Consider the following 14,532-nt stretch of genomic DNA (forward strand, 5'->3'; position numbering starts at 1 on the left):
GTATTACTCTGATTAGCTTCCTCACACTCATGCAATTCTTGTATTTCTCTTTGACTGTTCTTAGCCTGCTTGTGCAATTCCTGTGTTTCTCTTTGACTATTTTCAGACTGCTCATGCAATTCCTGTATTAATCTTTGAGTACCTTCCTCACACTCAAGAGATTCCTGTAGTAATTTTTGGTTAGCCTCAAGATGCTCGTGAAGTTCCTGTATTAATCTTTGGTTTGCCTCCTCTCGCTCCCTATCACACTCACAATGAGTCTTTTGCAGGTTTTCAATCTTCTCATTCACCATGTATACCAGTAGTGTTTGTAGAGCTTTTTGAGAACTCTCCTCTGGATTTTTCATTAACTGTTCTGTCACTCAATTATCATGAGTGGGATCTGAGATACTCGGACTTGTCATTTTTCTTGTGTTTCTTGGGCTTGTTCTGCCCATTTGGTATAAAAGTAACACCAATTTTGTGCTAGAATGGTATATTAAGGCAAGCATCAACCAGAGTCCTGTAGTTGCACAGTCAAACTGGCTGCAGATGCAATGTAGTTCAACAGATACAATCTATTCAACATCAAACAACTATGGATTAATGGGCTAAGAACACCCAAGAGGGATGCAGCAAACCAGAAATTATTAGGTTTAGGAAGAATTGTGGGGAACAATAGGATTAGAGGGATGTGAAGAAGTAAAAGGAGATTGAATTTAACCAAGTCCTAATCTGAGAGGGAAATGGATAGACAGAATGATAGGAAAGAGATTTAAAAAAAAAAAGAAAAATGGAAAAACAAAAATTTAAATTTAAAAAATGAAACACTTAAAAGTATGTAAGTATAAAAAATAATATTGAGAGAAGAAAAGGATGGGATGAGAGGAGGGGAAAGATAAAAAGGAAAAATGAAGAGATAAAAATAAAAATTCTTAAAATTGGAATACTTGAAAGTTACATAGTTATAAAAATACTACTATTAAAGAAGTTAAGCCTAAGAGTTTGTGAATTGAGTGATAAGTTTCTGGATTAAGTATGTACACAATGAGGGTTAAGTTGTAATAATCAGTGGCAGGTATATATCTGGGGATGAGCAGAACAACAATTAAATCATACAAAAAAAGAAAGAGAAAAGAAAAAAAGAAGAAAAAAAAAGACCAAAAGGTCAAAAGAGTTTAAAAGAAAGCACACACACACACACACACACACTCCTAAAATAAAAGTTTTGAAAGAAAAGTAGGGAAAAAATAGAAAACAATTAAAAATAATGATAATAAATAGGTAGATAAAAGTTCTTTCATTTTTTTTGTGGGGAGGAGGAGTCAGATCTTGTATCTCCCCTGTGTCCATAACCAGTCTCTTGCTGAAGTCTCTGGTCTGCTTGTGGTGTTTGGTTTTCCTGTGGCTTGATTGGTTTCTTAAGTCAGTTTGTTTGAGCAGGTAGACAGCTCTGCCTTACCCAGGACTTTGTGATCCTCATCCCAGGCTAGTTCAGTTTTGAGTATCACAAAAGAGGAAGATGGCCATTTCCTCTAGTTTGGAGATGATGTGATGAGGCTAGGTTCTGGGTAGGGTTGAGGCCTTTAGCAAACAGTAGCTTTTCCCTGAGGGGCTAGATCCTGAGACACTCACAGAGCCCAGCCTGGAGCCATTCTCAGGGTTTATGTTTACTGAGTTTCAATTGTTTGTCTAGGCTGCAGTGGGAAGGGGCAGCCTCTGGCTCTTTTTATCCAGTGAAGAAAGTCACTCTTCCCATGTTGGAGCTTCCTCTGTCTGGGTGGGGTGACTTTCCCCTGGGTGGAGCTGAACCTGGCAGGTCAGGTCAGGTTCCTGTGACCTGCTAATGGCTCCATTTTTTTTTCTTCCAAGGCCTGGGTTGGAGCTAGCTGCTCACCTGGCCTTTGTCAGAATCAAAGATGGAGATCTCCAGTGGTAGGGGAGGGGAAAAGGAGTGAAGATGTCAGGGTTCTACTCATGCCAGTTTCTTGGTTCCTGGACTGTCCCTGATCTGCAATCAGCAGGATGAAGACTTCTGCTCCTTATCAGTTCTTGCTGGTTGTGAGTAGAATCCTTTCACATGCTGCATCTGGTGCCTTTGTCCTGGACTTTCTCTGTTGGTATGGTGGCCGTGACCACTACCACAGCCACCGCAGTCGCAGCTACCAGCAAGTGCTCAGATCTGTCTCCTTGACCAAGCTGCCTGGATTTTCCCTCTCTGGCCAAACTCTCTGTACTGTGATGGCACACTTGGTGTGATTCTCTAGCCTAGGACTGTTCACTGGAACACTAACTGCTTTCCATGCAAGAGCTTGTTTATCCTCCAGCTTCTTCTCTGCCATCTTCCTCCAGTCTCCTAAGGTATTTTTTTTTGAAGTTTAAATAATTCATACAAGATTCATCAATGAACAAGTGTGAAAGTCAGGTATGTCTAACTCTAATACTTGAGTTTCTTCTACTCCATCTTTGCCTCCCTTAGAGGTGAGATCAGATGAGACTGTGATCAGATCTGCTTCCCCACCTTTCTGAAGTGCATATTTCTTTGCTGTAATTTCTTTTACCAGTAACCTGCCTTGATATTCATTTTAAACCAAAGTCAGTGCTTCAAATATTAGCATGGCCTTTCAATGACCTTGCAATATTCCTACTCTCTTCTCTCTCATTCTAATCTTTCATCATTTTGTCAGCTCAAACTATGCCCACAAACCATTTCAGTTTCATAGGAAAATCTACGTACCAGAAGACAACCACATCCTATCTGTCCCTTTTCCTCTACAACAAATGATGCATAGTGCAGCTTTCTGAAATATTTATGACCTTATGAATCAGGATGTGGCCAATGAAATATGGAGACATTATTTCTGCAGTTTATTTCGGTATACCCCTTTTTCTTCCTGCTTTTCAGAAAATGGCTTTCAAGATTAACCTCAGCCTCCAATAGCACTATTTCAAAAATGCTGCATTTTCAATCCTGTCCTTTATCAAATACAAAGTATATTAATAATGAAACCAAGAATAACACTGAAATTTCAAAGGTCAAATCACCTTTCTATCCATTGATATTTTTTTTCAACCAAAATTACTATGGACATCATTCCTGCCCAAATTAAACAATTTCTTTCTCTCTTCAAAGAAAATACAGAAATTTAATTAACCATTTTCCTTCTATTACATATTTAAGAGGAATTTTTCATGGAAAAAGTAAAATCAAATTTCAAGCAAAATCAGAAAGACAGAATTTCATTTCTCTAGAGATTTTTAAAAAATCCATCAAGTAGAGAGACAATGATCATGACAAAAAAGAAAGTGAGCCTTTTGTATAAGCACCTGAAATGAAATGGAGAAGAGAATAAAGAATTTGGACATTTACCCCCACACAAAAAAATACCTAAATGAGCTGGGCACCAGTGACTAATGCCTGTAATCATAACTACTTAGGAGGCTGAGATCTCAGGATCATGGCTTAAAGCCAACTTGGACAGGAAAGTTCTTGAGACTTATCTCCAATTAACCACCAGAAAACTGGAAGTGGCACTGTAGCACAAAGTGGTAGAGTGCTAGCCTTGAGCAAAAAAGCTCAGGAACAGTGACTAGTTCAAACCCCACAACTGACAAAAATCAAAATTTAAAATGAATAGTATTTAGGTGTTAGTATACTTGAAATGGGCATTGAGGTTGGTATGAGTGAAGAACACTGTTTCAAAGTTCTAGTTTCAAAAAAATAAAAGGAGAAGTATGTTGACCAAATGCTTGACAGTCTAAATTTAAATGGCAGAAAGCCTAGTAGCCTAGCTACTGAGATCTGAGAATCATGGTTCAAAGCCAGACAGGTCAGAAAAGCCCATGATACTCTTATCTCCTACTAACCACCAAAAAAAAAAAAAGCCAGAAGTAAAGCTGTGGATCAAGTATAGAACCCTAACCTTGAGGGAAAAAAAAAGAAAGAAGACTCAAGGCCAGCACCAGGCTCTGAGTTCAAGCCCCAGGACTGAAACAACAGCAACAAAATGCAACGTCCTGTCCCAACTCCATGGCTAAGCCACAGAGCCATTACTGTCCCCAGATTTTCAAAGAAAAATGAGAAAGAGCGACGTGCCATAGAGGCTGTGGCTATGGCAAGCTTGTCCATTTCAGGGGTGGAGGGGAAGGTGAGAGGGGAGGAGAGGAAGAATCTGGGGGATCAAGTGGCAGTGTTGTTAGGTTCTGAGGACAGCATCGGTGTGTTAGCTGTATCAATGAGTGCTAGGCCACAAAGTCAAATGCTGGGCCATTGTGCTGGCTCCAGTTTTACAGGGGTACTTGCTGAGTCGTTTCCTTGCTGGCATTTCAGCTCTCCAATATCCTCTGAGCTATCTAGTCATCTTTGGCTAAATTTTTAGCTAAAGAATCAGTAGGTTTTTTGCCCGTGTAATTGTAACCCCTCTGTACAGTATGTTCTCAAATAAAATAAAATAAAATTAAAAAAAAAAAAAAGAATCAGTAGGTTTTTATTTTCACTTTCAATCTATCTGAGCAACCAGTATGCATTAAATTTATGTAAAAATTTAAATACTTATCTCAAAGGGATGCTAAAACATAAGACAGAATAAAGGAGAAATAAGCCAGGCAATCTTCAAGGAGGATTTTTATTGCTTTAAATAGCTCTACAAAGGAACTTCAACAGATCCATGTTATGTGTACAATGCAACACGGAAAAACTCTTGCATTACTCTCTCCTTCATCCACCCAACCCCATTCACCCAGTCTCTCATTCCTTTTCACATATGTACATTGAGCATGATGATTGCATTTGTCTATCATTCCTCTCTCCATTTCAACTACTCCCGCTCCTGAACCCTCCCTCTTCTCAGACTATACCTTTCATCTTCCTCTTATTCATTTTGTTAATCTGTCTGCTAATTGTTCACATAGATAACACCATGGAAATGTACGCCTTTGCATGTCAGTTTGATTGAATACATGTATTCATACTGCCCTGCAGGTGTTTTCCTACATGTTTATGTTTTATTGCTCTGAGGGGGAGAGAACTGTTCATCACTGTTAGGAATGAAAATTAATGAAGCTGCTATGGAAATTGGAATGGAAATTCCTCAGAAAAACTAAAAGTATGATCCTGTTCTATTATTCTTGGGCATATATCTTAAGGAGTATAATTCAACATATAATGAAGATACTATCATATCCATGTTCCTAGAAGTACTAATTACAGCAGCGAGGCTCCAGAATCAGTCTAGGCACCCAACAACCAAAGACAGGAGAAAGGATATGTGTATCATCTTCATGATGGAGTATTATTCAGCCACAAACATAAAATAAAATTATGTTGCTTGCAAGAAAATGGATGAGACTGAAAAACAACAGGTTGAACAAAATAAGTTAGGCCAGCAAAGACAAATATCACATTTTCACTCATGTGCAACACTAGACCTAAGAATATAATAATATTAAAACATAATCTTAAGCAGGCACTCTTTTGACGAGGGACGGATATGTTGAGAGGGGATGAATGTGACTGAAGTTCATTATTATATATTTGAAAATAGTATAATGAACCCCACAAAAACACTTCTGAAAAATGGAAAGGGTGAAGTAGAGAGTGAGGTTAACAAAGAATAATAGATTGGGTGAGTTTGATCAAAGTACATTATATGAACACGTGGACACATCACGGTGAAATGCCTTTGTACTACTTATGCTAATAAAGAACCTTTAAAAAATGAGGAAACAAGTTACACAAATGAAATAATAACAGCAGCAACAACAAAAAGGCCACAAAGTTGATCACTACCCACCAGTTGCTGGGGGTGTGGCTCAGTGGCAGCATGATTGTCTAGCAAGTGCAAGCTTCAGAGTTTACACCATAGTACAATCACCAAAAAGACATTTGCAAGGCCTTGGTACAGTGTGACACCTAGCCAACTGCACTGCATTATTTGTTTTTAATTTTTTTGGCTTTTATTTACAAAAATTTGTTTCAAGATCTAGAAATAAGTGAATTTGTAGCCCTCTGTATCACTTTACTGTTTTTCTGTCTCCTTGTTTTTTCCAGGTAGACATTGTGTCATATGTTACTTAATAGATGCCCACAAAGCCTTCTAGGAGGGCTGGGAAGGTGGCTCAGTGGTAGAGCACTTGCCTTGCATGCATGAGGCCCTGGGTTCGATTCCTCAGCACCACATAAGCAAAAAGAAAAAATCTAGAAGTGGTGCTGTGGCTCAAGTGGTAGAGCGCTAGCCTTGAGCTGAAGAGTTGAGGGACAGCGCCCAGGCCCAGAGTTCAGGCCCCACGACCAGACCACCCCCCCCAAAAAAAAAACCAAGCCTTCTAGGAATGAAATAAACAGCAAAGATAACTTAAAAAACCATCAAATCTTACTTGTATTCATAATATATGGGTTTTGATGCCTTTTAAAAATTGGTGCAAATAGGGGCTGGGAAGTTGGCTTAGAGGTTGAGTACTTGCATGAGGCCCTGGGTTCATTTCCTCAGCACCACATAAGCAAAAAAGCCGGAAGTGGTGCTTTGGCTCAAGTGGTAGGGTGCTATCTTTGAGCTGAAGAGCTGAGGGACAGTGCCCACGCCCAGAGTTCAGGCCCCAGGACCGACAAAAAAAAAAAAAAAGGTGCAAATGGTAGATAAAATAACCATTTTTAGCCCAATTGTGTCCTGCGTTTGATGTTAGCAATCATCTATATGTATTTTTTTCTTTTTATTATTTAAGTACTTGTACAAAGGAGTTGCCATTTAGCAAAATGTTTTGAAAGTAGAAATTCGTAATCAAGTTACTTTTTGTCAAAAAACCTATAAATGTTAATGGTTAGGAAGGAAAATTTTATTGTAAAATAATCCTTGGTTTTTGTTGCTATCAGCAACCATATCTACATTTCCTAATCTGTAGAATACATAGTAGAAATAAGCTGTACAGTCAGAAATACCATCTCCAAAGATGAATGCAATGAGAAGGTCTGGGAAATAACCCAGTCAGGAAATACAAAGACAATACAACAACTGTCAGGAGTAATTTCTCTTATTCCTTTACTAGCTCAACATGAATTCATGTTCATTATGAGGTTGAATGTGCATTGCCTGGCAGGTGCTCTTTTGTATCATGGGAATATTAATTGAGTCTTTGCAGAAAGTCCAGTCACTAATTACTATTTAGACCTACCAGTTCATGTCTGGGTTTTATGTTATATTGCTGTTTTCTCCTGCTCCCTGCCAGCCTCCTTTTGCATGGCCTTGTTTTGCATTCATCTTTGCCTGTGTGTTTGTAAATCATTTCTCTGGTGTGGACTGTTTTCCAGCCTTTACAGAATTCAGCAGCATCATGGGTATTCTTTGGATTCCATTGAAATTCTGTCATAAAACTCCTCCCGCCCTCTCTCTCCCCACCTCCCCCTTCCACCCACTCTTTTCATGTTGCTCCCAATGATATCTTGCCAAGATTCTAGTTTCCTGGGAAACAGTCAGAAGATACTTTTCTCAACTATATAATCTTGAAAGGAATAATCATGACGTTGGAAGATGGATCTGCTTATCCTAAGAAAAATGGAATGATTTAATCCACAAGAAAGAATGCAATTGTAATATATATATATATATATATATATATGATATTAGATCATTTTTATCCAATGGTAGAGAAGTTACAGAGTTGGGTATCTATAGAGAGTATTGGTATAATTCCTTGAACATTTTTCCTTAATAGTTTAGGATATCCATGTTCACTCTGGGAAATGACCAACTGAAATGATTTCAAGGCTCAGAGAAGTTATTTGACCTCACATATTTCTCTTATTTTTGTTGCAGAGGAAATGTTTCTTGAAGGATTTCTGGTTTAAAAAAATGTTTTAGGGGCTGGGAAGGTGGCTCAGTGGTAGAGCACTTGCCTTGCATGCCTAAGGCCCTGGGTTCAATTCCTCAGCACCACATAAGCAAAAAGAAAAAAGCCAGAAGTGGCGCTGTGGCTCAAGTGGTAGAGCACTAGCCTTGAGCTAAAGAGCTGAGGGACAGCGCCCAGGCCCAGAGTTCAGGCCCACGACCGGACCCCCCCAAAAAAAAAAAGTTTTAGGAAAGGTCACCAAATGGAACTCATTTAAACTACTGTCACTCATGACTACTTGATGGAGAGCAGATCTTAAGAGAAGTCATGACAGGTTACTTTTTGGTGGAAACACACTATTGGGGGAAATGGTAAAGAAAAGTTCAGAAAGTACTTGGAAGGTAACACAGGGCAAACATTTGATGGTTCAAATTCATTAAAGAAAAGGGAGGAAAGAAACATTTAAGAAATGTTTACTTTTCCATTTAGGTATATTTCTACATTACAAAGGTTTTTATTGTTTACTTGCTTCTGCCCCAGTTGCATCAGTGGGTTTCAGCTATGAAAAGCTGTCATATTTCACATATTTAGTGGCCAAAGTTTGCTCAGATAAAAGTTACTCAGAGCTAGACACTGATAGATCGTGCCTGTAAATCCTAGCGACTCAGGAGGCTGAAATCTGAGAATCACAGTTTGAAGCCAGCCCAGGTGGAAAGTTCATGAGTCACACACACACACACACACACACACACACACACACACACACACACACACACACACACACACACACACACACACACTGCATGCAGCTGTGGCATAAGTGATAGAGTGCTAACCTGGAGCAACCAAAGCTCAGGGACAGCACTCAGGCCCTGAGTTTAAGCCTCAGAACTGGAAAAAATTAAATTAAATTAAAATCTGCCCAGATTCACAACCAGGTGGAAGCCTAGCGACTCTGATGGAAGAATATGTGCTTTCAGGAAACGGATCTGCCCGTAGTGCTTTGTCATCCTTTCTCTTTCAACCATTCCTTGGGTAGCTTTCTGATTAAGGGGTGTTAAACACAGAGATCCTAATAATCTCTACCTCCCAATTAGCTGGATTACAGGCATGAGCCAATGGTCAGCTTTTTAATTGACTATTTCTATTTTGCTAGACTAGTAAACAATGTCTGACATGGAGTAGGCACTCAATCAAGAATTTTGATTAAGCAAAGGATGATCAGCTGACCGTAGGCACTTACTTTTTCATTGCCTTCACCTGGAGCGTACTACTTCTGCCCTTCCATATTCTATTTAACTTCTGGATGTTTCCCTACTTGAAAGAGGAAGTCTATATGGCTGGACAAATATATGTGTTATGATCAGCTTGGAGATTTGGATAAGATAGTAAATTATTGTACATTTAATCTGAGGTTGAGGCAACGATGCTGAGGTGAATTATCCAACAATGGTTGCAAGTCAGGAGATGGTCATGGGAGTCTGGATAACTCTGGATGAGAGATAAGGACTTGAGTACCACCTGGAAAGAAGGAGGTACTGAAGTTTATGGGTGGCAGTGAGTCTTCTAAAGTGAAATAGGTCAAGAAAGAAAAAAAAACAATCAACAAAGAACCGGGTTCTGCCAAGGGAAATTGCAATATTCCAGCTTCCTAGGACTGGTGGGACTCGAACCCACAATTGGCAAAAGGAGTTGTCAGCACTCAGTCAAACTGGCCGGAAGCCTTTTTTTAGCCACGTGGCCTCTGTCCCCAGCTCACAAAGCTGGAGAACAGCACCATTTGCTTTTCATGGGGGATTTTTATAGGAAGGGGTTTCACATAGGTGATGTTTACTAAAGCAAGCAAGCAAGGTTACAAAAGCAGAACATAGCCTTGAGTCACAAGAGCACAGGCAAACCATAATTTTTAGTCAGCATGATCGATACTATCAAGGCTATTGACACTATTACAAAAAGTTAAAACATATCCTTGGCTTACAGAAGTCAAAACATAACCTTGGGAAGGGGTAGTATATTTTAAATCTCAAAACATTAGAAACTTATTCCCATGGTTCTCAAAACATTAGAAACTCTTTCCCATGGTTAGGGTTGCACTGAAATTTTCTTTACAGAAATGATTTTTATTATAAGCTCCTGATTAATACAACAACTCAGTACAGCTGGTGATAAGCCTCAAGGTTATCAGTAGTCTTCAGAAAAGTTTGTGGTAAGCTGCAGCCCGGGAAGCTTGAGAGAGGGAGCAATGTTTGCTTTTTAGCAAGGATGTTTCTGATTTCACATTTGTTCCCTTGGTCATGCTTCTTTTCCAAGGAAAAGGGACTAAGGGGAGAGAATAAGTTTCCTGCAGCAGGAGAGATTGAGGCTAGACAATAGAAGGAACTTTCTGCCAGTGAATAGTAACGCAGGTACCTTGAAATTCGGGTGGGTATAATCACAGAAATGAGAAATCGTTTAAGAAACAAGGCTTATCTTTATTTCCATTAATAGAAGAATGCTTAGCAACTGGCCATGTGTTGGTGCTTCTGCTCTGAATCACATGAGATTGCTTTTTTACCATTTGCCATAATTTGTTTTCTCAGAAACCAAATCTCTTCCCAGAAAATCGGTATCTGAAGACACATAAGTCTGCTAGACAGTTGCTCCAGTATTTGTTAGTGAAAGCAAGAAAAGAGATGCTGCTTTCAACTCTGTATGTAGCCTCGACTGGTCTCAAACTCACGGTCCTCGTACTTTGGCTCTCTAGGACTAGAATTAGAGAAACGTACACTCCCAATGAGGCAGGTTTAGTCTGTTAAGGACAGCTTCTAATCATGTAAAGACTAATCTTTTGCTTAAAGGAATAATGGGAACTTTTGTTCTTTGGTTGTTTTATAATACAATTTCATATTTTGGCTTTCTAATCGGACTTGGAAAATGTCAATGCCATATTATCTTTTGAGGAAGAGAAAGAATATGATTCCAAATAGTGATGCTTCCATAGGAACAAAGTCCTCCAAACTTCTGTCAATCTGCATTAGATGATGAAACCAAAACCTTCAATGACAAAAATCTCAGCCTCCTGAATAGCTCGTACTATAGGCATGAGCCACCAGCACCAGCTTAAAGCTAGTTTTAATGGGATTTCTGTCACTTGCATTCAAACAACATGTCAAAAACAAGTTCAGGGAACTGTTGGTTTTTTTTTCTTGTTATTTTGAATGCCGAGAAAGAAGTTTTTGCAGGGTGAAGACGTAGCACTCTTTTTTTAGAACCAGATCAGATTTTAGACGCAAGGGATTAGTGACTTGTATTTAGTAGCTCTGGCTGGTGCATTGCTGGCTCTACTGCTTCTCTAAGCCTGTACTCCTGTCTCACTTTAATAATAGGGTCTATTTCTCAGCCCTGGTTCCTATTTTTTACCCAGTTCTGCAAATACTTCTCTGCTTCCTGCACCTGCTCCACCTGCCTGATGCCAGTGTCTTGTCTTTTTCTTAGTAGATTCTCCAGGCTTTTCTTCCCTGAGGCTGAGCTGACAAAAGACTGCATGCCCAGGGCTGCTGGCCCCCAGTCAGTACCTTAACACTGGTCAGCTCCTGATTTCCTGTAGCAGTGCTCTTGCATGGAGCTCTGATATGAATGGCTTTCTGATATGAATTGCTGTTCTTGACGATCCCTGTGGCCCTTCCCACAATGTTCTGCCTGTCACCCCAGAACTGGGGTTCGGTAGGGAACACCAGGCTGGCCCTCTCAGCCAGAGCTTCCTTTCAGCCTAGCTCTTGCCAGCCTCTGCTCTGGCCAGGGCAGCCTGGCCTGGCAAATCCCTGCTTACGGCTGCAGTGCCTGCCTTCTGTCCTCTTGTGTGGGGAAACAAAGCCGTCTGTTGCAGCTTAGAAACCATCTGTACGACTGCTTTTCAGGACTTATGGGGACAATAACTCTACCTCTGAACATGAACTTTTTAATAGTTTCTATATTTGTGATTAAGGAAATTAATTCTAGAAAGGAAGTTGATACATGCTAGGAGACGCTACAAAATAAAACTAAGACAGTCACCAGTTCCCTATTTATAACTTCTCTTTCTCCTCCACCAATTCCTTCATTCTGCCTGTTCTTATGAACTGTGAAAGCTACTACAATCAAGGGCAGGAAGAAAATCATTAATCTCAAAACTCAAACATTAATAACAAGTATCTGCTCCTGAATCCCTAAGACAAGAACCACACCACAGCTATCTGTGTCTTGTTAGCATGTTCCCTACATTAACATGTCCCTGCCTTCTCCTTCAGTGTTATGTCCTATTAAGTTTCATTTTACTTTTTGCTGAAAAAGTTATTGTGGATCATTCATTATATTTAAATATGTTTGCCAACATCCAAAAGTCCAGAGTAATGGATTCAAAAGGATGAAGGTAGGAAAATTTACTTTGTTCCACTTAAGACAAAGTAAGTCATAAAACAAATGAGACCAACCTTATTTGGAAACTGGACAACCTATTTGGAAATTGTTTCAGATGGATGCTACAGGAAAAATACATGTTTAGAAAAGGATGTGGCAAAGGGAAATTTCAAGAGCTAAGACCCATTCAAAAGGTATGAATATAGTAATGTAATTAGTACAATACAAAGTTTCTTTCTGAATCATATCAAGCCTTCACTGGGGACTTCTCATCATAATGAGATTTCTGTTCGTTGTAATGGGATTTCTATTAGCTGTTACCTGGAGCAGCTGTGCTCAGCCTCTTTCATACAATTCACTTGATGGGTGACATATGAACACACAACACTCCCACAGGAATGCCCAGATTTTAATGAGTCAAAAATATTTTTATGTTTGCAGAAATAAAGCACTGCAATTATTTTATAATGGCCAGAGCTGTTAAGCGCAGCTCAATGACAAATAGCCTAGACTACTCATTATGTGCAATTCCTGACCCATGGCAGATAATTCTACACCTTTTCTCCCAAGCAAGAAAGGCTTGCAGATTTTAATTGAAAGTTGTATTAGTTAGGGGAGAATTATTTTTAAGTAAAACATGTTTAAAAGATCTAAAAGTTGAGTGCTGGCTCACGTCTGTAATCCTAGCTACACAGGAAGCTGAAATCTGAGAATCTCCATTTGAAGCCAGCCCAGGCAGGAAAGTCTGAGAGACTCTTAGCTCCAATTTAAAAAAGCTGGAAACAGAGCTTTCACTCAAGTAGTAGAGTACTAGCTTTGAACACAAAAACTCAGGGACAGCTCCCAGGCCCCTGAGTTCAAGTCCCAGTATCAGGATAAAAAAATTTAAAAATAATTAAAGATTTAAAAGTTTAGGAATTCTAGCTCCCATCAGTGAGGTGTTAGAGGAAATGAAGGAATAAGAAAGAGAAAAGGAAGAACTTTATAAGAAATGAAAAGACATGGTGAAAACATGGCATGGCAGAATTTAGAAACAGGTATGGCAGTGGCTCTTTGATTTCCTCAGCTGGGAAGCTGTGGTCTGGAAAGAAGAGAAGGAAACCAAAGGACTGTTAGACTCAAACTCGAGACCCCCGAGCGACCCCCAGAGACCACGACCAATGCAAACAGAAAAAGAGTCATTTATTTGCAAGCTCAAGCCTGGACTCATGATCGTTACCGACGCAGTGGGTCAGAGTTGTGAGCCCTGACCACATGTTCAGCAGGGTTTATATTGAGTATGTAGCAGGGGGAAGATGTCAAGCTCATTCGTTAGGGGTATGATCATTTCCAGTAAGGGAAGGGACTTTCTAGCTTAGCGGTTACAGGATAGGTTAAATCATACATCATTGGTTGGATAAGTGGGGCTAACCACAGGAATGCTGAATTATGTCTTGTTCTAAATGTTTTCTCGACAGAGTTGGGGGGAGAGACTGCCCCAATTCCTGGACTGGTCAGGACAGACTGATCCCTTGATAATTCTTACTGTTATCTTGCCTTGGTGCAGGATCTAGCACTTACTTTCCAGTAACAGATGATGAATGTTTTAGTTTTGTCTGAAATTACTGCTAAACTTATTTTTGGTCTCTCATTCCCTCCCCCCTTCTCTGGTAACTAAGGAACCAATCATGGTTCCTAATTAGCACAGTCTTCTGTATTTACAGTTTGGTATTGGGATTTCTCAACTGATAGTTGGACGGGGCTGATTTTCTCTTTTACGAAGGACACCAGTCTGTTGAGTGTACAAGGTCCGATTATGAGTAACAAAATTAACAGTACCAAAGGCTCTTACATTTTCTTCCACCAGTTTTGACTCTGTATATCATAGCTAACTTAATTTTATACCAGCTGTACTCGTAAGCTCCAATTTTAAGACATACTCATACCATTTGCTACATACTTAAACTTTCTGAGGTTTGTCTTCTTTACAAACATTTTTAAGGCAAGCCTTACTTTTCAAATCCTTTCTTATCCAAAGGGGACCTTTTTTCCCCAATTCCTTTCCCAAAACTCTCTTTACTACCCTCCTCTTTTTTACAATTCCTTGAGCTTCTTTGTGGCTAGAGTTTAAAACTGCCCAATTTTTCCTGTGGCTTGTGAAACCAAGTTATCTCAGAACAACCTCAAGGTACCACTGGGCTGGAGAAGCTTGCTAGATTTTAAGGCTAAGAGCAGGGCTGGGTTCCATTCCTTTTACTACCTGCATTGATTTTTAAAAAAATCTCTCCTTTATCTTTAACCCACACTCGGGAGGAAGCAAGTTGTTACCATACCAGAGCCAAACCAGCCTGTGACCCTAAAGTGCCTAAGGCAAGCCAG

The sequence above is a fragment of the Dipodomys spectabilis genome, unplaced genomic scaffold (genome assembly GCF_019054845.1).
Source record: "Dipodomys spectabilis isolate Male_0828 unplaced genomic scaffold, ASM1905484v1 ptg000174l, whole genome shotgun sequence".
NCBI lineage: Eukaryota > Metazoa > Chordata > Mammalia > Rodentia > Heteromyidae > Dipodomys > Dipodomys spectabilis.